Source organism: Triticum aestivum, chromosome 6A (assembly GCF_018294505.1).
Source record: "Triticum aestivum cultivar Chinese Spring chromosome 6A, IWGSC CS RefSeq v2.1, whole genome shotgun sequence".
NCBI classification, from domain to species: Eukaryota; Viridiplantae; Streptophyta; class Magnoliopsida; order Poales; family Poaceae; genus Triticum; species Triticum aestivum.
The window spans coordinates 69,158,684-69,184,075 of record NC_057809.1 but is presented as its reverse complement, the minus strand read 5'-3'; the positions used below and the strand labels follow the sequence as shown (position 1 = coordinate 69,184,075).

At 48.6% G+C, this 25,392-nt stretch overlaps 1 long non-coding RNA gene across 1 annotated transcript; it reads right to left on the bottom strand.

Moving 5' to 3' along the window:
* Positions 1 to 3,713: 3,713 nt before the first annotated feature.
* Positions 3,714 to 11,745, bottom strand: LOC123132091 (uncharacterized). The gene is made up of 6 exons (XR_006464503.1): positions 11,411 to 11,745; positions 10,428 to 10,774; positions 5,226 to 10,299; positions 5,024 to 5,130; positions 4,759 to 4,890; positions 3,714 to 4,177 (listed from the first exon to the last, which is right to left on the bottom strand). It is a non-coding gene; the product is annotated as an uncharacterized lncRNA (long non-coding RNA).
* Between the last annotated feature and the right edge of the window lie 13,647 nt (positions 11,746 to 25,392).

Genomic DNA, 25,392 nt, shown 5'->3' with positions numbered 1-25,392 from the left:
TGTGTGTGTGTGTGTGTGTGTGTGTGTGTGTGTGTGTGTGTGTGTGTGTGTGTGTGTATGTGTGTGTGTGTGTGTGTGTGTGTGTGTTCTTTTAGGGCAAATATCAAGGAGACATGAATGTCTTCAATAACAGAACTTGACATTAAGTTTTCCTATGAGGTTGAACTTTGAAGATAGATCCGGGGAAAAAGCACATGACGGCGTAGAATATGGAAGGTGCCCGACCTTTGGAAGGGGTCTGAGCACATTCTTCACTTTGTACAAGTTCCAATGCACTCGCGTTGCTTGTGTGTGTTTTCCGTATCTCAGGCAAGTTTGTTCTTGCTTTCTCTGTTGTTTCATCTGCCATGAGTTCAGGTCAACCAGTTCGATCATGAGCCCAAGGGATTGTGTGTGAGTGCGCATCATTACCGATAGCATTGACACCAGCTTGTTTTTGTGTTGCGATGAATTGTTACTTCTGGCAAATTTTGTACCGGCAGGGATTACATGTTACAAGCTTGGATACACCCGGATAAACAATAAAATAAAAATAATAAAAAGTTAAATATAAAATACCGACGTTTTTGGTAACAAACATGATGGAATGTTCTATGTTCAATATTTACTTCTCACACCACTTGAAGCTCTTTCTTCTAGAAACAACATGGTGTTTTTCCAAATTGGGAACGAGAGTAGGTGTCGCGTGGAGCATCGAGGGCAGCTACCTAACCTACCACACGAGTGGCTTTCTCCTCTTTGCGCATTGTTGTATTGTTTTCATGATCTATCAGAGCCTTTATTCCCTTCCTTCCCTTTCCATGCAACTTGTTGTGTTTTGTATTTGGGGGAACTTAATTGGTTAATTTAGTTTGACTCGACAAAGATATATATTGTTCTAGTGGTCTTGGAATTTTGTGCTGAAAGTTCTAACCATGGTTTTTTAATTCCGGTTGAGAGTTGGTGTGATTTTGTACACGCCGAGAAATTAATACATGTATAATTGCAATGTCAAATAGACTTTTCATTAAGGGGAAATATCAAGGAGACCTGGATGTCTTCCATAACAGATCTTGACATCAAGTTTTCTTGTGAAGTTGCACTTTGAAGATAGATCGGGGAACAAAAGACAACCTAGAATAAGGAAGGAGCCAGAACTATGGAAGTGGGCTGAGCATTCTTCACTTTGTAGGATTTCTTTCTAATGCACGTATATTTATGAATGGTATGTATATGGGGGAGTATGTGTTCAAGCCGTTTCCGGTGGAGCCTTTCTAGACTAAACTAGAACGTGGTACTTTCCGGGATCAGGAACGAGAGTACGTAGGTTTGATTACCTACCCCGTGAGTGTGCTATGGCTTTCTGTTCGATGTGCCATGCTATTGTTTTCATGACCTCCCTTCCCATGCAACTTGTTTTCTTAAGGGGAGCTTAAGTATAGTTAGTTTAGTTTGACTCTTGACAAAATATTGTTTTAGTGAAAGCCTTGGAAACTTGTGTTACTTTATGCAACAACTTTGCTTCTTAATAAAGTTCTAACCTAGAGGCTGGATGTTTTTGACTCCGGTTGAGAGTTGGTGTTCGTGGATCTTTTAAATACGGCGGAAAAAATGCACATATGTTTTTTAGGGCAAATATAAAAAAGACATGTATGTCTTTAATAATAGAACTTGACATTAAGTTTTTATGTTAGGTTGAACTTTGAGGATAGATAGGGGGGAAAGCATAAGACGGCGTAGAATATGGGAGATGCCCAACCTTTGAAAGGGGTATGAGCATTCTTTACTTTGTACGATTTCTAATGCACACGTGTTGCTTGTGTGCGTTCTTTTGCTGGAACTACATACCGGGACCAGAAAAACTTGGGCCACTTCAGACCGTCTCCAACCTTCTTATTCCAGGCGAGTTTGTTCTTCCTTTCTTTGCTGTCTCATCCGCCATGAGTTTCCGTCGACCTCAGTTTGATCATGAGCCCAAGGGATTATGTGTGCGCATGCACCATACTGGTAGCATTAACACTAGCTTGTTTTTGTGTTGTGATGAATCGTTACTTCTGGCAAATTTTGTACCGGCGGGGATTACATGTTACAAGCTCGGGTACACCCGGATAAACAATAAAATAAAAATAATAAAATGTTAAATATAAAATACTAACATTTTTGGTAACAAACATGGTGGAATGTTCTACGTTCAACATTTACTTCTTACACCTCTTGGAGCTTTTCTTCTAGAAAGAACATGGTGCTTTTCCAAATCGGAACGAGAGTAGGTGCGGCGTGGAGCATTGAGGGCGGCTACCTAACCTACCACGCGAGTGGCTTTCTCCTCTTTGTGCATTGTTGTATTGTTTTCATGATCTGTCACACTCTTTATTCCCTTCCTTCCCCTTTCCATGCAACTTGTTGTGTTTTGTATTTGGGGGAACTTAACTGTTAATTTAGTTTGACTCGACAAAGATATGTTGCACGAGAGGAAGTCAGGGGGCCGGGACCTGACCAAGCGGTGCTGTGCTGGTACTCATGTCATTGTTCCGTTGGGAACAACTTTCGGTTCGGCAAACGGTAGCATACGGTAGTACCATACGCGTGCTTGTTCTTTCCGTTCCTGTCCACGAGCATATAAAATGAGGTCAACGAAATCAAAGGTCGTTTTGCGAACGTGCACTTGCTATTCAAGAACGGGTACGTGTACGGGGGAGCATATGAAAGAACCATGTGTTCAGGCAGTTTCCGGTGGAGCCTTTCTCCCTTTTTCTTTGCATCCGCACCCTTCATCTTCCTCGCCGTCGCAGTACGTCTTCGGACGCCACGAAGGCATTGACGGACGTCCGCAACCAGCCCGACGCGCCCGCTCGCCTTTACGACGAAGTTGTCCACCTTGGAGCCGTTTATACCCAGGTACACTCCGCCCTTTGTCGATGACCTTCATCGCGGACACCACGCTTAGCAGGTGTTCGGTCAGATGCAATTGAGATTATCTTCAAATGCTATGTCTTTTTCTAGAGTACGAATGATGACAAGCTACTCAACCATGGAGGATAAGCTGTTGTGCGATGCGTGATTGACCATATTCATGAATTTCATAAATAGGAGCAGAAGGAGGACGTTCTTGCAGGAAGTGCATGAATCGTTTCACCCACAAAAGCACATTGTGCCCTACGACAAGCACATCATTGTACTACGCAATGTGAGGCTGTTGTCGTATCATTGGTACGCTATCTAGATCAACGTCACCAAGTTTTGTCAAGTGGTACGCCAGTTGGAGGTAAGGTGATCATTGCACGCGGCAGAGGAGAAGATCGTAAGTGTTGTTTCTTCTTGCTCAACTTGTTTAAATCATTCACTCACACAATGTTGGTCTACACATTAAGTAGACTGCACGCGCTGCCGTGATGTATCACAGGACAAAGGGACGACCATTTACATACCCATGCTGTTAGATGAAGCTGAAGGAGAGTATGTGTGATACGACATGATCCGTTGATGAAAACCTTAGACATCTGAAACTAGTCGAATTACAGACATTGTTTTACTAGACTTAAGTTGCATGTTGTGTATGGATGATTTGTGCCATTTTCTATCCAAACTTTGATGAATATCGGCCGGTTTGGATGAATTTCATCCAGTTAGTTAAAATGTGGGTTGAAATATATACGGACAGCGTTGGTTGGCGGCCTCCTACACTCATGTCCATGAACTGGTCTCCTATGTCCATGGAAGGATGCGAGGAAATTGCAGATTGGCATTGAAGATGCCCTTAATAACCTACGCCCTCCATACCAAAATATAAGACCTATTTACAAGGGTGTACACAGCCATTGTGACCATATGACGTCAACCGGTAGGTTACTAGTACAAGATAGCAAAGCAAACCTACTCCACAAATGCATTCACGGAGAACATATACATAATTATTTCTTCCGAACCAGCATTACTACTACTACTACTACTAAACAAAGTATTCTCTAGGAACCGTTCTAAACTTTAATAACATCGCGCTACGATACACGAACATATATATAGCTCAGAGGCTCGTAGTAGGGGTCTCGGAACAGGATGTGCAAAGCAGATTTGTTGTCCTGTCTTACGCTTAGAGCTTGTCGAGTATGGTCTCTTGCAGGAACTTGGGGGAGAAGGACGTGACCCCGCGCATCTTCATGTACCTATACACGTCATCTCCTGTGATTTTCTTGTCAGCCTGTTTAACATGGAGAGGATTAGGTTCTCAACAGCAAGTCTGACTGGCACTCCTGAAATCAACAGGAAACTTGCTCGCAGTAACTAACATTGAAAGTAGGAAATACTCCAGTGTTTACAGAAATTGCAGTCATCTACACTGAAGGTGAGTTCTATTGTGACCATGGTAACAATTGCAGTTAACGATTCCTGTGAGGTAACTGAAATAGAAGGACCATAACCTAAGTTAGCTAGATAAACCTAGACATCATACTGCCAGTGACTACCCTGCAGCACTTTAAACTGTCAATTGCAGCAGGAAGATACGGGCGTGACCAGACTAACTAAATTCCTCGACTACCTACAAAAATCCGCCCTTTTGAATGGAGAATATCAATATCAATCACCATTTCCAATTTGTACCCGCTACGTGGCAAACCTAATCGAAACCTCAGCTACCTCACGGCGACGGGTCACTCAATTAGCTCCATCCAAGAACATCACGAGAGGATCCGGGCTGCAAGCCAACAACAGATCGACAACAGCAACACAAGTGAAGATTCAGAAGGGGGGTGGGGGGTGGGGGGGCTTGGCGGGACGCACCCGGTTGCAGTTGTTGCACTCCACGGCGTATTTGATCCCAGAATTGATGACGCGGAGGTACTCCTCTTCGGACATCAGCTCCAGCCCCTTGCCGGTGATTTTGAAAGGGGACATCGATGGGGCCTTCTCTGTCTGTTCAACATGGAAAGAAGGTTCTGAACAACAAGTCGACACTTCAAAAAGAGGTAATAGCACCCCAGGTACCCTAACTTGCACCTAATGTGATGATTTAGTCCTAAAGTTGCAAAACTTGACCAAACCATACCTCAACTTGCACCTCATGTGATGATTTAGTCCCAGGCCAATCACAGCTCGCCAATTGGCTGCCAAGTGGCTGGACCGGTCAGCACACGCAGTTTTGCAGAAACCCCCCTGCCGTTTCCAATTATCAACCCATTCTGTTCTTCAGAGCAGAGCAAACCGTTGGAAAAAAGAGCACGAATTGTATAGAAGAGGATGTTACGTACCGCGCAGCGCGGAGGCGAGGTTGCCGTTGTTGATGAAGTCGGTGACGACGAGCTTCTCGTCGGGCGACCAGTAGTAGGCGCGCAGCCGCACCACGTTGGCGTGCCGCACGCGCCCGACGGCGCCGGCCTCCGCCGCGAACTCCTTGTACCGCTCTGGGGCCGCGGTGCCGCCGCCCAGCCGCCGCACGGCCACCGGCGTCGTCCCGTTGCCCACCACCACACCACCACCTTGTACACGATCCCCTTCCCGCCCTTCCCCAGCACGTACGCCGACGACCGCAGCAGCTCGTCCAGCTCTATCCGGAACCCCTTGTCGATCGCCACCAGCTCCCCGTCCTCGCAGCCGCCTCCGCCCCCGGAACCGTTGCCGCGTTTCTTCTCGCCACCGCCCGCGTCGGACCTGTCCGACGAGTCCCCGCAGGTGTTTGCATGCATGCACGGGCAGGCGAAGAGCCCTCGCCCCTCCTCGTCCTCGTCGTCGTCGTCCCCGCGCCGGTCGCGCAGCTTCCAGTATATGTACACCACGATGACTCCGATGAGGGCGACGCCGGCCGCATCGGCGACCGAGATGAGCACGACGGTACGAATTACTCTACTTGTACATGTGTCATGTGTGTGTGCTCTACTGTACGAAATTCAGAGCTCGAATACAACACTACTCATATTCTGTGATTCACAAATTAATGACCCTAGGAAGGGCATATACAGCAGAATTAGCAGTTTAAAACATGGTATAGAGGCAACGTCGCTGGGCAAAATGCAAAGTAGGGCTTGTGTACTTAACATGCATGTAATCTGAAACATGTTACTCTGCACCTCCTTTCACTGCCTTGTCTCCAAAAACAAATGCATTTAAACGAGAGTGGTAACACGATAAATAAAGACCATGTACGATGACAAGTTTATCAGTGCATAATTCTACAGAACCTGACCAACATTAAGTTGCATTTGCACAACTCTAGAAAACTGCTTGATCAGACACAACTAGGAAATTGCCTAGCAACCAACAGAAACTAACTTAGCCCAGCAACCAACTCTCCAAAAACTGTTTGATGGGACACAATTAAAGTAACTTTAGTCAGGTTCTGTAGTTGATCAATCCTAAGTACTGATAAAATCCTGAAGCTTAGCGCAGCTACCAACATTTCTGTCATAAGCTAGAATTTAACCGAGGTGAGTTCATCAGTCAAAACCGAAAAGGCGAGAATATCAAAGAGTTTCAGTAAGGCTGATCCTGTATCTGAATGACATTCGTCCTACATGATCCACGGTGCAAAAACAGAACATGCAGTCGATCAATCATGCACACCTTAACAGAACAGAAACAAGATGAACACTGTAATTAAGTTCATGAGCCATAACCGAAAGGGGACTGACAAAGACATTCAGTTAGCAATTTAGCCCGCAGGACACCGCGACCGCCTCCTGCAACTCCAGCACCGCCTGCAGGACCTCCAGGGGACTGACAAAACACATAAATATGCGCGGAGTATATCATAATAGAAGAACGAAATGATCATTGCAGTGAGTTTGTGGCATCCGGTCCTGTGCCTGATCATCAAACGCTCACGCTTTTCAAACAGAATTCTAACAACTGAACAACATTCCTTATATGCATAGGATGATTCAGAGTAAAAACTGAAAGTGAATTGAGCCATCTAAACAGTAACTGATGCATGCAGGAAAAAAATTAGCACAAGCAACAACAGAAGTTGAACAAACAGTCGGAACAGAGAACAAGAAGATCAACCAAATTCGCACCAAAATTCATTCAAGTCGCACTGGATAAGCTAGGCAACAACCATTCGGTGCCACATAATGCAATCAGAAGTACAGAACACAGTGCTCATCTCTCATCTGAACCTCTATTGAACTAAACGACTACCCAAATCACTCATCCAAACCACTACGCACTACTAGCAGTAAATCCTCCATGGCTAGAAACATAACAGAGCAAGATGACTCACGTACGCGTCACTCGGCGAGGCTGGCGAGCTTCTTGGGCTCCATGAAGAGGGAGAGGACGGAGACGGCGATGTCAATGTGCTTCACGGCGAGCGATCCTGCACGCGCGGTACAGGTAGTCGAGTGACTTGCCCACGTCACCGCCGCCGCCTCTGGCTGCCTGACGGGGCTTGCTGGAGCCGGACTTGGCGGTGGCGGTGGTGTCCGGGTCGTCGGAGAGGTCGACCTTGGCGAGGGCCTCGGTGGCGGCCGCGACTGGGTCCGGGTCGTCCCTGTCGGGGCTGCTGTCCGGCTAGGAGGTGGAGGAGTCGGGGGTCTTGCCAGGGACGGGGGCCTTGCCACTGGCGAGGCACTCGACGCAGCGCGGGATGAGGTGCTCCTCCAACAGCTTGATGGCCATGACGCGGTCGAGGGCATGGGCCTGGGATCTGGGGCGGACCGGGAACTGCTGCGTGAGCAGCGCATCGTGGCGTCGGCGTCGGCGTACGCGTCAGAGGTTGGAGGCGAGCTCGCCGAGCGTGGCATCCGCGTCCGCAGCGGTGGCGGTGGGGGCGCCGTCGACAGATTTAATTCAGGTGGGGGTGACTGCGGGTTGATAATTGGAGACGGCAGGGGGTTTTCTGCAAAACTGCGTGTGCTGACCGGTCCAGCCACTTGGCAGCCAATTGGCGAGCTGTGATTGGCCTGGGACTAAATCATCACATGAGGTGCAAGTTGGGGTATGGTTTGGTCAAGTTTTGCAACTTTGGGACTAAATCATCACATTGAGTGCAAGTTAGGGTACCTGGGATGCTATTACCTCCTCCAAAAATGAACAGAAAACTTGCTCACAGTAATATTCAAAGTAAAAAATACTAGTGTTCACTGCAAAACAAATAGGACATGCAACTCATTTTTTTCCAACTGACATGTTTCCCTCTAAAATTCATACTCCTTTGAGAAGGCCTTCAAGATTACATTACTGAATCTCGATAACACTACGTGACTAGAAAAAAAAAACAATGGCACTTCACACACAGGATTTAAGGGATGAAGAAATCCCTTAAAGATCCCAGCTTGGTTTCTCAAGCAGGATTTAAGGGATGAATAAATCCTTGCTTGAAATGCTACATCCTTGAGATGTCCTTGAAGATTACATTACTGAATTGCAATAACTCTGCGCGACTAGAAAAAAACAACTGCATTTCACACACAGTAAAAAAACTAAAGCATCTTCCTTCTGTCCTACTACATCTAAAGATTCCAGCAGGATTTAAGGAATATATGATAACACTAAGTAGGGTAAAACTTGAAGGCAATATGATATAACACGTGCATGTAAAAAATGAAGTATCATCAGCACATGGTAAAAACGGATTACTTGGACCATAAACTCGACTCGGTGCATGACTGGAGAAGTTCAGAAAAATAACCAGTACCCCTTGTCATCGCAGAAAAAAGTAAAAACATGCAGAAAATTTAACAGTGCATCATTTTACACAACGGTACATAGATAGTTTGGTACATCAAGCGTGCAAGCTGTCAATTGATAAGATAAAAGATGTTCTTAACTGTGAAAACAAATCAGTCCAGCCAAGAATATCACACAAATTTTACTGAAATAGAACCTCAAGCAGCAGCAAAATAAGTAAGAGCAACCCGAACATAAATACCATGAGTCCATGACAGAGCCATACAACAGCAGCAAAAGACACAAGAGTACAGAGTTCTCGTGGGAACAATTGCAGTTAACATGTACAGTGAGGAACTGAGATAAAAAAAAACATGACCAAAGTTAGCTAGGTGAACGTACAGATCGTACTACCGGAGACTACTCTGCACTTCGAATTACACTGTCAACTGCAGCAGGAAGATATGGGCATGACCAGAGTAACACAATTCCTGAATTGCCTAAAAAAGGGCCGTGCTACACGTCTGCCGGCTGATCTTTTTGAAAGATCGGCCGGGTCGCGAGCCGCAAGATCCCGCCCCATCAAGCGGCTGACAGACAACCTTCATTATTGCAACAGAGCTATTGTTGCAGAAATGTTTGGAACAAAAGTCATGTTGCAGAAACCTTTGCAACAAAGGTCATGTTGCTGAATGTTTTTGCAACAAAGGTCATGTTGCGGAATGTTTTCGCAACAAAGATCATGTTGCGAAAATGTTTGCAAAACTTTTCGCAACAGAGACCATGTGGCTGTTTTTTTTTTTGCAACAAAGATCATGTTGAGGGAACTGTTTACTGTGCGATCCGCCGGCTGAAGGCAGAGACAAAGGGATAAGGTTGCAGCCTAGCATAGCACGTGGTGGGCGTACAAGGCGACGGACGCTTTGTGTGCGATCCGCCGGCTGAGGGGAAGCTTTTCCCCTAAAAAAACACTTTTGAATGGAGAGTATCATATACATCACCATTTCTACCACTACAGGGTAATCCCAATCGAAAGCTCAGCCACCTCACGGCAATGGATCACTCAATTAGCTCCCTCTGAGAACATCACAAAAGGATTCTGGCTGCAAGCCAACGATAGATGGACAACAGCAACACTAATGAGGATTCGGATGGGGGGCTCGGCGGGACGCACCCTGTTTTAGATGGGGAAAATGAGGTTCTGAACAACAACGCGACACTTTAACATGAACAGGAAACTTGCTCCCAGTAAATTTAGATGATGTCCTGGACAACAACCCAACACTCCTAAAATCAATAGGAACTTGTTCACAGTAAATTTGAAATTAGGAAAGTGTGCCAAATAGGCCAGGCAACCCAATTATTTTCTAACCGTCATGTTTTTCCTCCCACAACGTGGGTGCACCATTTTACACTAAACTATGCCAATTCATTAATTAGATACCATGCCAGAACAATTTGTGAAGTTAGCCCCATAAACTAAGCTTTCAACAATAAGTTGTCCAAAACTTAAAAGCAACATTTGTAATACATAGGTAGTAAACAAGTACCATTGCATCTTTGTTGAGGAAATCCCACAGCTCGGTCTCCCAGAAGAGAAGCCGGGGCCGGTCTTTGCTCATCGTGGGCTCCTGCAACACTTCTGTGACCCCGGGAGTATCATAACCCAGCGCCTTCACAAGCTTGTACAGTGCAAGCTGCAGTTTCACATCCAGCTTGCTGCACGAGAAAAATAAAAGAGCCATTAATCCATGGTTTATCCAAGGTTTCTGCTAGTTCATTTAAAATTACCAAGTAGAGTACATTACTACTTAGCTAGGTTCAATCTGCTACATCTTAAGTCTTACCTGAACTCAACAACCTCTTCGGATTCACTAAAAGCAACCTCAGGGGATTCAGTAGAATCAACCTCTTCGGATTCAGTAGAATCAACCTCTTCATCCGACTCCTGATCAAATGGTGGTGGCGGCCTCAGGGCTAAGGCTTTGACGACGATCTTGTGCTATGCTGGATATACGATGCAGGAGAATTTCACGCTCGAGTCATCACCCATCTCGTAGAACCACGTCAGACGACGGCCGTGTTCTTTTGGGCGGTTCTCGCCTTCGTCTTCTTGATTCCTAACTGAAGATGATGAAGACTCATCCACAGATGGCGAGGACTCGTGTGAAGATGACACGGAATTCTTGTCGTCCTGGCCAAGAACCCAGCTTGGTTTCTCAAGGACGATTTTAAGGAATGAGTAAATCTTTAAACTCGACATTCAACACTATGTGCGCCGCTATACTTTAAAGCAGCACAATATCAGTACACGGTCAAAACAGAAGATTGCTTGCCCACATAATCTCGACCCAGTGCGTATACACGGGTGGAACCGCAGTTCAATACATAAACTATCCAGAGAACTTAACAGTACATCATCATTTTTAACAGCAGGCCACAGATAGTATGACACAGCAAGCGTGCAAACTTTATCGCCACTAGACAAAACAACACTTTTAACTGGGAAAATCGATCATAAACTGCACTAAATTACAACCTAAGAAGCCGCACGATAAGTAACAGCAACTCCACGGAGAACAGAGCAATACTAGAGCAGAAAAACTGCAGTCGTTAAAAACATAAACCCGGACAATATCATATCGCGTTTCCAATTCAAGCGCTGCAGGTTAATCCCAATCGAAACCTCATGGCGACAGATCACTCAACTAGCTCGCTCTGAGAATATATATCTGACTAAAACTACACAGGCTGAGGGATTCGGTCTGCAAGCCACCAAACCAGTAGATCGAGATAGCGTTCGGAGGGGGGAAGGCTCGGCGGAACGCACCGGGTCGTGGTCGTCGCATTGCTCGGCCAGGTTGGTCTCGGACTTGATGACGCGGGGGGAGATCGTCACCGGAGCTCGGCTTCACCCCGGTCGCCGACGAGAAGGGCATCGGCCGCGCCGCGGCGCCGGCCAGAGCCCGGGGCAGGGTAATGCCGCCGTGTGATACGGAGGCACGGAGCAGGGGGAGGGAGGATGTGGCGGCGCGGCGGGCGGCGGCGGCGAAGAGCGCCATGGCTAGAGACGGCGGCGTCGAGGGTTTTCGGGGTCGAAGTGTTTGGACGGAAATGGCGGTGGGGGCGACCGATGGGTTTGGAGGGCACTTGAGTACTCACAAAATCGGCTATTTGCCACTTTCGACGTGCGGCTTCTCAAAATTGCCATTTTCAATCTTTGTAAGGGTGTGTTCGGGAGCTCTCCAGCTCCTGGCTCCTCCGACTCCACGTCCAGAGTTGAACCGAACGGTCAAACTCCTGGAGAGAAGCTGGCTATTTTCTCAGTACAAAATGTGAGGAGTCGAGGAGTTGGGAAATCAGCGCTCCACTAAAATAGGAAAGCTGGAGTTGTCAAATGTTACAGTGTAATGCCACCGCCAAATGAATTGCAAGATACCAGTTCACTCTGTTTCCTCCTCTCATCTCGTCGTTACCTCATCCCTTCATGTGCTAGTGGCATAAATGGGCTGCAGCACTAATGGGCCAGTCACGTAAATTGGCTGTCAGCCAGCTTTAGCGACCGGAAGTAGAAACTGTCGAGGCGAACGTATGTCTAACTTCAGGATTTTTAACGAGAAGCTGGTTGCTGGTTTTGGGTTGTGGAGTTGTGGAGTTTGAGGTTGTGGAGGGTTACCAAACACGCTCTAAAAATGCCACCTAGCCAACGTTTACAAGTCGAAGAGTCGATGAGTCGTTTCAAGGTTGAGACTCATAGACTAGTCTAGACTAGTGCGAGACTAGTCGACATCATACTGTAGCACTGAACTTACAGTACATAACTAATAATACCTACTAGTAGTATGTAGTATTACACTATATAAGTATACAAGTACAATATACAATTGAAACAAGCAAAGTGGAGTCGCTGAGGCAGAGCAGCACTAGCAACTAGCAGCAAGCACAGCAGCACCAGCAGTCTATCTGCGAGCAGAGCAGCACCAACAGCAAGCAGAGCAGCACCAGCAGTCCAGTAGCGAAGCAGAGCAACAACAGCAGCAAGCCAAGAAGAAAGAGGAGGAGAAAGGAGGGGCAAGGCAGAGCAGCACCAACAGTCCAGTAGCGAGGCAGAGCAGCACTGAGGCTCACCTGCCTGAAGAGGAGAAGAGCACGAGGGGCCGGCGGCGTGAGGAGGGGCGCGAGACGAAGGAGCAGGAGGGGCGCAAGACGAAGGTGACGGTGGAGCTTCAGATCCGTGACGTGGGGCTGGCGATGGTGGAGCTTCAGATCCGCGGCGGCGGGCGTCCAGCGACCGGCGGCGCGAGGAGGGCTCGACGGGCGCGTCCAGCAGCCGGCGGTGCATCCAGGTGAGGAGGGGAGAGAAAGGATTAGGTCTCCCGCGGGATAAGGCATCGTATTTATACTCCCTCAGTTTTTTGAATCGTTCGACTCGAACATGTCGACTCGTATGGACTAGTCGTCGACTAGTCGATGACTGGCTCGACTCGTACAAGTAGTCTACACGAGAAACCGAGTCGACAGCCAGTTTGCGACTCATAGACTAGTCGAGCGACTAGTCTAGACTAGTCGTTCGACTCGTAATCGTTGCACCTAGCTCGTGTGCATCTTGATCATCATGTCATTTTCTCTTTTTATTGATTTATCTTTTTTCTATTTATAAGCACCAGAAAAGACCAACCTGCCCCTAATGATATCTACGCGTACTTGGGCATATGATTAGCACTTGAGGCCGACGAGAGTCTTGTGCTGACCGCTCAGAATCCCGTGCTTGACCAATCCCCGATTGCCTGGATTCCTTGCGTCAATCGCCAGGCGCTGCCCTCATCTCCTGAACGTGCCGCTTATCTCCTTGCTGCTCACGCTGCCCATTGCCCGGTATCGCAGTGTGGACATGAAACACAATCCTTCTGCAAGGGCGGTTGCGCCAGCGTGCACGGGCGTGGGAGAGCTTCGGCTGTGAGCTGCCGTGGCTCGCATACGCATCAGCGAGGCAAGGGCAAGTTGCGGCGGCGCGTGTAGACAGGCACGAACACCCGAGACGAGTTGAGGTGGCTCGCGCAGGCATCAACCAGCCGAGGACGAGCTGCCATACGCGCTTGCAGGCATCGGCGAACGGTTGCGAGGAGCTGCGTTTGTTGGTGCAGACATCATCTAGGCGAGGGCCAACGACGTGGGCACGTGCAGACATGGGCGAGCATCGGCGGCGACTTGCGGTTGCTCGCGCATGCGTGGACAAGCTAGGGCGACGAGCACGGGCAACGAGATGTTGTTGCTTGTGCAGCTGTGGGCAAGCTAGGGTGTTGAGCTTCGTTGGCTCGCATATGCATCAACGAGCTACGGCGGCGAGAACTATAACGACAAGGATGAGTACCTCGCAGCAATCCGATCGACCCTACCAGTCTACGCACGCATCAGATATGATTGAAAGATTCAGGGGTAGTTTGGTCCTTTTAGTGCATGAAATGGAGAAAAGAAAAAGAAAAGCAAGAACAAAGAAAAATGGCATGGTAATCAAAGTTGACACCAACTGAGTGCCATTTTTACGAAACCAATCTTAAAAGTGGCAATTTTGAGAAGGCCCATGTTGAAAGTGTACTGGGAAGGCCGAACCCCATGTGTTTCCATTTTTACGAAACCAATCTTAAAAGTGGCAATTTTGAGAAGGCCCATGTTGAAAGTGTACTGGGGAGGCTGAACCCTATGTGTTTTTACCAAAAAAAACCGGAAATATTAACGCCCACACGTGTGGGTGTTTGCACATCGCCCACACGCCTCCATCACCACTCATTTTGCCACGTATGAATAGATGACATCAGCAAAAAAAAATTAGTTTTCGGCTTAAAAATGTTGTATCTCCTAAATAAAAAAGCGAACTAAAAATCCGTTTTCACCATTAAATCCGTCTCGACGAGATCTTCAAAACTAGACCCCATGTTGATATGTTTCGACGAATTTTTTTTTGCCAGAAGTTGCCACTATGTTTACACTGGAGTTGTCATAGGGCTTAAACTAAAGTTGCCATGTGGCAATTTTAGTTTGTAGATCATGGCAATTTTAGTATTTTGATGATGGCAACTCCAGTACTTTGACCATGAAAATTATTTTTTGTATGAACCATGACAATTTTACGTGCATGTATCATGGCAATTTTAATTTATGGTTCATGGCAAGTCTAGTTTCTTAATTCCCCGTTTTATAAATGTCAAAATTTACATTTAAATGTAGAAGAAAATAGCTGAAAATATCATGGCAACTTTAGTATAAACATCATGGCAACTTTTAATCTAATTTTTTTTATCAAAACATATCAACATGGGATCTAATTTTGAAGATCTCATCGTGAGGGATTTAATGGTGAAAACGGATTTTCAATCGGATTTTTCGTTTAAGAGATAAAACATTTTAAAAACTGAAAATCCAAAAAGATTCCTACATGCATGCATGCGATGACGTGGCAATCTGTTTACATTAGAGACGTGTGATGCGTCTCCCTTCCTGCCACACGTGTGGCAGTTAGCGCGACCCAACACCTACAAATCGCTCAGAAAATCTCTCACATATATTATTCCTAAAATCTTAAAAATGCACACGCACCTTTTGAAGAGAACTTGCGGCTGGCTCCTGACCCCTCGATCTCGCTCCCGTCCTCATGATTTCACCTGGAGGTGCTACTTGGTCTGGAAGACTCGCTACGCGACACAGTCGTTTTTCTAGACCAGTCCTCGGCGCCGCGCCGCCCCTCTCCTTCCTTCCTCCCCATGGCGCTTCCCTACTCTTCCCCTCCCTCCCCATTGTGTCGCCTCTCTCCTTCCCTTCCTTCCCATGGTGCGCTCTGCTCCTCCCCTTCCCACCCATAGCTGATGTTGCTTCTCCGGACAGCGGGGTGAAGGACAACGGAGCGACTGCTGTGGAGGGTGGCATGCGCGTCCTTGGGCGGCCATGGAGGGGAAGTGTAGGAGGACCATGGCTGGGAGGCGGTGGAGGGACAACGCGAGGGGGCCATAATCCTCATCGCCGTTCAGCTGCGACAGGTCTCCCTATCTCGTCACAATCGTCCGCGGCTTCCTCTGGCCCTCCTCGCCGGTGACGCCCACGACCAAACCCCGCCTTTCTGCGGCGGCTATATCCACGCCGGACTCCATATCCACCTCAACGACCTGAGGAGCCCCGCCACTTCGAGCCTCGACTTACTCCACGATGACTCCATCCGTGACCCGAGGCCTCCCACTCCCTATTCTCCAAGTGCATCGAGGCGATCTCTCGCCGATCCCGTTCCAATTCGGCCCTTTAGGCAGTAGCTCGGTGTACCACTGTACCATGACATGGTGTCGGTGTGAGGACATGGTGCTTGGTGCTCGGTGTTAGGAACTTGGGATGCCGATCGAGAGGTTAGGCCTCTTCACCTACTGGCCATCATGTCCAGGGCCTCCTCTTTTGCATTGATTTTGTTTGTGAGAGTACTAGCACTGCTGCTCTCCTGCAAATCGAAGAGCAAGAACAAGATTCAGAGAAAGACTTGTTGAGTATATATTGTGTTGCATGTATTTTGTATATTATGGCTCATCTCCTAGTTGTGTATAGTTGAGGTTGAGGCCTTGCCTATTGAGGGAGTCCTGGATTAGGGGGTCTCCAGACAGCCGAACTATATCCTTTGGCCGGACTGTTGGACTATGAAGATACAAGATTGAAGACTTTGTCCCGTGTCTGGATGGGACTCTCCTTGGCGTGAAAGGCAAGCTTGACAATACGGATATGTAGATCTCCTCCCTTGTAACCGACTTTGTGTAACCCTAGCCCCCTCCGGTGTCTATATAAACCGGAGGGTTTAGTCCGTAGGACAACATATAATCATACCATAGGCTAGCTTCTAGGGTTTAGCCTCTTCGATCTCGTGGTAGATCAACTCTTGTAATACTCATATCATCAAGATCAATCAAGCAGGACATAGGGTATTACCTCCATCGAGAGGGCCCGAACCTGGGTAAACATCGTGTCCCCTGCCTCCTATTACCATCCGCCTTAGACGCACAGTTCGGGACCCCTTACCCGAGATCCGCCGGTTTTGACACCGACATTGGTGCTTTCATTGAGAGTTCCACCGTGCCGTCACCATAAGGCTTGATGGCTCCTTCGATCATCGATAACGATGCGTTCCTGGGCGAGGTTTTCCTCCCCGGACAGATCTTTGTATTTGGCGGCTTCGCACTACGGGCCAACTTGCTTGGCCATCTAGAGCAGATCGAGAGCTACGCCCCTGGCCATCAGGTCAGGTTTGGAAATTTAAACTACATCGCCGACATCTGCGGAGACTTGATCTTCGACGGATTCGAGCCCATGTCAGGTGCGCCGCACGATCACGACGGGCATGATTTAGCTCTGCCGTCGGACAGTGTTCGGGAGATCACACCTGCAACTACTCCGGCCTTCAATCCGAAGCAAATTTCGCCATCCAAGGACGGGTGGATGGACCCCGCCATGGAGGCCGCACTCTCAGTGGCGATAGAGCCGGATACTGACTTCACCCCTTACGAGAGTCGTGTTACCGAACCATTGTATTTGTCTCCGGCCACGGACTCCGAGCCTCCTGTGTCCGTGCCTATCGAATCCGATTGGGTGCCGATCATGGAGTTCACCTGCGCGGATATCTTTCAGCACTCACCTTTCAGCGACATGCTAAATTTGTTAAGGTCTCTCTCCTTGTCAGGAGAACCTTGGCCAAACTATGTCCGGCTAGGATGGGATGCGGACGATGAAGAAATTCGCTCCCCACCCACCACCCACTTAGTAGCCATTGTCGATGATTTAACCGACATGCTCGACTTCGACTCCGAAGACATCGACGGTATGGACGACGATGCAGGAGCCAAACGGGAACCACCGCCCACAGGGCGCTGGACCTCCACCTCATCATATGCTATATACATGGTGGACACCCCCAAAGAAGGCAATGGCGACGAGACAGCGGGGGATGGCCCCTCCAAGAAGCAACCCAAGCGCCGACGTCAGCGGCACCACTCTAAGTCCCGCCATAGCAAAAACAACGATAATAGCGCAAGAGAAAAAAACACTCCAGTCGACTCCAAAGGAAATGACGACCACATCGACCCAGCAGCGGAGCACAATGAAACTGCAAACGGCAAACATAGTACGGATCCGATGTTCGAACACGGCGACGCCGAGGATAAACCTCATCAAACCCCCTCGGGGGAGGAAAACAGTCCAGACGAAGATGCACACATCATCCCGGAAACGCACTTGGAACAAGAGAACCTCCGCAGAAGGCTTATTGCCACAACGAGGAGCCTGAAGAAGCAGAAGCAAAGGCTTAAGGCCGCACAAAATACGCTCAGCAGCAGGTGGAACAAAGTGCTCGACAGCGAAGAAAAGTACGGTGGAAGCTACCACACAAAGAGCTATCCAAAGCGGAAGCTATTACCTGAATTCGACGATGAGGCCTTAGAGCCCACACAGCCGAAAAAATAAAACGGCCAACCGGCCGGATCAACCACCTTGTGGCCACGATAGAGCGGCTAATAAGACCGCACATAAGTCAACACACGATCTACGTGAAGACTTGCACCAAAAATCCAGTACGACCAGATCCATCTATGGATCTAGGAAGCGCGCTCCGGCACAAAATCAAAACTGAATACTACAACCGTCCGAACGCCATGATACATCCAAATACAGGGGTGCCCCACACCCCCTATGTTTCACCGATGAGCTGCTGGACCATGAATTTCCAGAAGGATTCAAACCAGTGAACATAGAGGCGTACGGCGGGACCACAAACCCTGGGGTCTGGATTGAGGACTTTATCCTCCATATCCATATGGCCTGCGGAGACGATCTCCACGCCATCAAGTACTTGCCCCTCAAGCTTAAAGGACCAGCTCGGCACTGGCTGAAAAGCCTCCCTAAAAATTCAATTGGAAGTTGGGAGGAGCTCGAGGATGCTTTTCGGGCTAATTTTCAAGGGACCTATGTCCGACCTCCGGATGCAGATGATTTAAGTCATATAATTCAACAGCCTGGAGAGTCAGCCCGAAAGCTTTGGAACAGGTTTCTCACTAAGAAGAACCAAATCGTCGACTGCCCGGACGCCGAAGCCTTAGCAACTTTCAAGCACAGCATCCGAGACGAATGGCTCACCAGACACCTCGGCCAAGAAAGACCGAGAACAATGGCAGCCCTGACAAGCCTCATCACCCACTTTTGCGCAGGTGAAGATAGCTGGTTAGCCCGCAGTAGCACCAGCGATCCAAGCACATCCGAAGTCAGGGATGTCAATGGAAAACCACGACGCAGTAAAAACAAGCGCCGAAATAAAGAAGATAGCCCAGATAATACGACGGTAATCGCCGGATTCAGGGGCTCTCGACCAGGTCAGCGGAAAAAGCCTTTCAAAGGCAGCAGAGATGGACCGTCCAGCCTAAACAAGATTCTAGACACACTATGTCAGATTCATGGCACCCCCGATAAACCTGCAAACCACACCCACAGAGAATGTTGGGTCTTCAAGCAGGCCGGTAAGCTAAACGCCGAACACAAGGGAAGGGAGACACCAAGCGAAGACAAGGACGAACCTCGCCAGCAAAGCACTGGAGAACATAAAAAGTTCCCGCCAGTGGTTAAAACAGTAAACATGATCCACGTGACGAAGAGGAGAAGCAAACATGCACTTCGAGACATACGCGCCATAGAGCCCGTCACCCCCTAAGTTCAACCCCTGGTTGGCCTGCCCGATCACTTTTAATCGTAGGGATCACCTGACTAGCATCCGACATGAAGGATTGGATGCCTTGGTGTTAGACCCAATAATAAACAGATACCATCTCACACGAGTCCTTATGGACGGCGGCAGTGGTCTAAATCTGATATATCAGGACACAGTCCGCAAAATGGGGATAGACCCGACAAAAATAAGCCACAATAATACTACCTTCAAGGGAGTAATACCAGGCCGAGAGGCCCGCTGTACGGGCTCTCTATTACTAGAGGTTGTATTCGGTTCTTCCGACAACTTCCGAAGTGAAAAGTTAACCTTCGACATCGCTCCATTCCGAAGCGGCTATCAAGCACTAATCGGAAGAGCGGATTTCGCTCGTTTTAATGCAGTACTGCATTACACTTCTCTTAAGCTTAAGATGCCTGGTCCATGGGGCACCATCATAGTTAGTGGAAATATTGAGCGCTCTCTACGCGCGGAAAAACATGCGGCGGCTTTAACAGCCGAGCACTAGACGGCCTCACCAACCAGAATAAAATGACAGGTCGTCAAGACCACAGACACGGTTAGACGAGTCCGGCGCATCACTAGATATACCTGAGATTGATTTGATGGTTAAACCCTCATAGACAGTACCAGGGGCTTCCCACGTGTAATCAGGGCTAGTTCGGCTCAACCTGACTTATCTTGGATTTTAATGGTTTATCGAAAATAACCAAAAAAAATTTGGCACGACAACTTTCACCTAAGTTTTTCTCTTTTACAGATGACAATCGTGCTGCACCCGTCCAGGACATGGCACAACGGAGACACAGGCGCAGACGTGCAACAGGGACCTGCTCAAAGGTTTCTTTTCAGATTAAGACCCTGCGTAAACCTTTTTTACTATCTCTTGTTGTTCACATCCTCCGGATACTTACTACAACCGAGAAGGATGCTGACGTTGTTGGCATTTCGCCATGTTAGAATATTGCACGTACCTGGACACTCGGGGTTTATTTTTAAGGGCATTGTTCAGCCCGGATGTTATAAAGACCGAATACCTTAGGGAGTGTTCGGCGTCGCGAGTTTGGCCTTATATGCATCAACTCCGAATCATGTCTTTGCTCAAATGTTGGGTTTGCCCGGCTCCCGTGTTTTGCTACCTTATGTTTCGCTCTATCGGCTAAGGCGGCACCGGGAGAACTACTACGATTGTGCCCTGGTTCATCCGGATGAGCACCTTAGTAGAGAAAGCCGAAAACTGACTGTCATGATAAAGCGCAAGACTGGTCAACCACTCGATGACTTAGCGGAATCTTCGGGATTCCTCCGCATTAACGAAGGGCCGTTTCCCGGTCATGTACGTACGCGCATCGTATTCGGACGAGCGCGGAGGTACCAGGGGCTATATAGTAGCCCCACCGTCAAACTCCTATGGCTAAGTGAAAGTGTTAAAGCAATATAGTCTGATTGCCTCGTTCGCTGCGCTACCACCTCCTTAATGGACCAAGACGTTGGATCAAGTGTGAATACGCGTTTTCTGCAAACACCCTCGCATTATATGCGTGGGGGCTGAAGCCGACGACTGCAAACTTTCAGGTTATATACATATATACATAAACAGCCGCACAGGAGGCATCATAATACTTTCAGGCAAAAGTATAAACACAGCTGAGGGAGTCCTGGATTAGGGGGTCTCCGGACAGCCGGACTATATCCTTTGGCCGAACTGTTGGACTATGAAGATACAAGATTGAAGACTTTGTCTCGTGTCCGGATGGGACTCTACTTGGCGTGGAAGGCAAGCTAGGCAGTACAGATATGGATATCTCCTCCTTTGTAACCGACCTTGTGTAACCCTAACCCTCTCTGGTGTCTATATAAACCGGAGGGTTTTAGTCCGTAGGACAAGATACAATCATACCATAGGCTAGCTTCTAGGGTTTAGCCTCTCTGATCTCGTGGTAGATCTACTCTTGTACTACACATATCTTCAATATTAATCAAGCAGGACGTAGGGTTTTACCTCCATCAAGAGGGCCCGAACCTGGGTAAAACATCGTGTCCCCTGCCTCCTGTTACCATCCGCCTTAGACGCACAGTTCGGGACCCCTACCCGAGATCCGCCGGTTTTGACACCGACATTGGTGCTTTAATTGAGAGTTCCTCTATGTCGTCGCCGTTAGGCTTGATGGCTCCTACGATCATCAATAGCGATGCAGTCCAAGGTGAGACTTTTCTCCCCAGACAGATCTTTGTGTTTGGCGGCTTCGCACTGCGGGCCAACTCGCTTGGCCATCTGGAGCAGATCGAAAGTTACGCCCCTGGCCACCAGGTCAGGTTTGGTAGCTCAAACTACACGACCGATATCCGCAGAGACTTGATCTTCGACGGATTCGAGCCTCTGCCTTGTGCGTCACACGGTCATGATGAGTACGATTTAGCTCTACCATCAGACAGTGTTCAGGAGATCGCACAGGCAGCCGCTCCGACCCTCAATTCGGAGTCAGTTGCGCCGTCCATGGACGGGTGGATGGACCCCGCCACGGAGGCCTTACCCTCAGCGGCGATCGAGTCGAACATCGACCTTACCCTGCATGAGAGCCGTGTTGTCAGACTGCCGGATCCTTCTCCGGCCACGGACTCCGAACCGCCTGCGCCCGTTCCTAGCGAATCCGATTGGGCGCCGATCATGGAGTTTACCTCCGCGGATATTTTTCAGCACTCGCCTTTGGCGACATACTGAACTCATTAAGGTCTCTCTCCTTGTCAGGAGGGTCCTGGCCGAACTATGTCCGGCAGGATTGGGATGCGGATGACGAAGAAATTCGCTGCCCACCCACCACCCACTTAGTAGCCACTGTCGATGACTTAACCGACATGCTCGACTTTGACTCTGAAAACATCGACGGTATGGACGACGATGCGGGAGACGAAGAGGAACCACTGCCCACAGGGCACTGGACAGCCACCTCATCATACGATATATACATGGTGGACACACCCAAAGAAGGCAATGGCGACGAGACAATGGAGGATGACCCCTCCAAGAAGCAACCCAAGCGCCAATGTTAGCGGCGCCGCTCTAAGTCCCGCCAAAGCAAAAGCGGTGATACCGGCATAGGAGATAATAACACTACGAATAGTGCCGAAGATGGCAACAATCCCCTCCAGCATGATCTGGGACAGGAGGATGGAGAGGCCAGCCCTCCTGAGAGAGCGGCAGATGAAAAGGAGGAGGATGACAATTACATGCCTCCCTCCGAAGACGAGGAAAGCCTCGACGATGACGAATTCGTCATGCCAGAGGATCCTGTCGAACAAGAGCGCTTCAAGCACCGGCTTATAGCCACGGCAAATAGCCTTAAGAAAAAGCAGCAGCAGCTTCAAGCTGATCAAGATCTGCTAGCTGACAGATGGACTGAAGTCCTGGCGGCCGAGGAATATAAACTCGAATGCCCCTCCAAGAGTTACCCAAAATGCAGGTTGCTACCCCGACTGGAGGAAGAAGTGTATGACGCGGCTAATCGGCCACCTCATGGCCGCGATAGAGAGGCATTCCAGCCAAAAGCTCAGCCTGCACCCCGACGCCATTCAAATAAAAAGGCATGGGGAAATACGCCAGACCTGCGAGACGTACTGGAGGACAAAGCAAGGCAAACAAGATCGATCTACGGATCACGTGGGCGCCCCACGACAGAGACGATAACCATCACACCGGATACAGTAAAAGTAAATCCGGCCGGGCCGAACACAATAGACAAAACTCATTCAAGCTGCGTCATGATATAGCCCAGTACAGAGGCGCCACACACCCATTATGCTTCACATATGAAGTAATGGATCATCAAATCCCAGAGGGTTTCAAACCTGTCAATATTGAATCATACGATGGCACGACAGATCCTGCGGTATGGATTGAGGATTATCTCCTTCATATCCACATGGCCCGTGGCGACGATCTACACGCCATCAAATACCTCCCACTCAAGCTTAAAGGACCAGCTCGACACTGGCTCAACAGCTTGCCAGCAGAATCCATTGGGTGCTGGGAAGACCTGGAAGCCGCATTCCACGACAACTTTCAGGGCACTTATGTGCGACTACCAGATGCCGATGACTTGAGCCACATAATTCAGCAGCCAGAGTCCTTATGGATTTCACCTCACTCAAGTCCTTATGGATGGCGGCAGCAGCCTGAACCTGCTTTACCAGGACACGGTGCGCAAAATGGGTATAGACCCCTCAAGGATCAAACCCACGAAAACGACATTTAAAGGCGTCATACCAGGTGTAGAGGCCCATTGCACAGGGTCAGTCACACTGGAAGTGGTCTTCGGATCCCCGGAGAACTTCCGAAGCGAAGAGTTTATCTTCGATATAGTCCCGTTCCATAGTGGTTATCATGCACTGCTCGGGCGAACCGCATTTGCGAGATTCAATGCGGTATCGCATTATGCATACCTCAAGCTCAAGATGCCAGGACCTCAGGGGGTCATTACAGTTAATGGAAACACAGAGTGCTCTCTCCGAACGGAGGAGCACACTATGGCCCTCGCAGCGGAAGCGCAAAGCAGCCTCTTAAGGCAATCCACTAGTTCGGCGTTTAAGGACCCGAACACCTTCAAGCGCGCCCGAAGTAATCGGCAACAGGACCGCGTGGTACGTTCCAAGCTCGCATAGCAATGCGGCCCCCACCCGGCCCAAGCCAAACGGCGAAACTCATGCCACGCGTACATAATTACGCATTGAAAATACCATGGGCACAGGCAAGGAGGGGGGCATGACTACGGCAGGCCCCAAGACACGGCTTAAACCGCACCAGGGGCTTCCCGTTTTGTTATTTTCTTTTCAGGACTTTAATCTCTGGAAACCCGGTCCGGCAGCATGATTGCCGAACATATGATGCAACAACCAAGGAGGCAGAAAGCTACACCACACCACGGAACTCCCAGGTGGATTACGATAACGAGTGAAATACTTGCTTTAATATTATTCCTCAGCTTGCCCTTGGAGGAGACATAGTCCTACTTTTTGCTTATTGCACTACATGTATCATTCTGCTTTAACGCACCTTTTTGAATAAACAATGCATAGCATTAAGACTATTATTGCATTCTTTTTATATATATGTGTTCATTAATGACACCTTGCAACCGTACACTTTGGTATGGCCAATACACCAGGGGCTTAAGTACCCCACAATATGGTGTGAGAAGTCCGAACACTTTCACAAGTGCGGCACCCCGAACTTATAGCATTATATGCATCAGCTCCGAACCATGTCTTTGGTCAATAGTTGGGTTTGCCTGGCTCCCATGTTTTGGTACCTTACGTTCCGCTATATCTGCTAAGGTAGCACTGGGAGAACTACTGCGGTCGTGCCCCGGTTCAGCTGGGCTAAGCACCTCAGTAGAGAAAGCTAAAACTGACTGTCATGATAAGGCGAGAGACTGGTCGCTGTTCAAGAGGTTTTCAAGTCCTTAAAGACTTATGCCGCTTAGAGAGAGGAGTCGGCCCTATCCGTCTTAAGGCGTGTATCACGCCCCAGATTCGGCCTTCCGAATACTAGGGGCTTCGCCAAAATTTAAAATTATAGAATTCTATGGCTAAGTGAGAGTGATAACGCATTATAGTCTAATTGCCTTGTTCGTTGTGCTGAGCACCTCCCTCGAAGGACCCAAAAATGGGAACAAGAGTGCTCAGGTTTATCCCGAACACCCCAGCACTCGTGGCATGGGGGCAGAAGCCAATGACTAGCCATCTCTCAGATTTGATAAACATCCGAACAGAAGGTAATATTTTAAATTCAAACAAGTGTTGCATAGCGCATATGAACAAGTTTTCATAACTACAGGATTACACGAGCAAGTTTACTCGAATATTATATCTTTTGTACACTCATTCGCTATGAGACGAGCACCCTTCAGGACACCCTCATAGTACATCTCAGGGTGGCGATGCTCCTTGCCCTCCGGCGGCCCTTCCTTCACCAACTTCACGGCGTCCATCTTGGCCCATTGCACCTTCATACGGGCGAAAGCCCGGCATGCACCTTCAATGCAGACAGACCGCTTGATGACTTCCAATCGTGGGTAGGC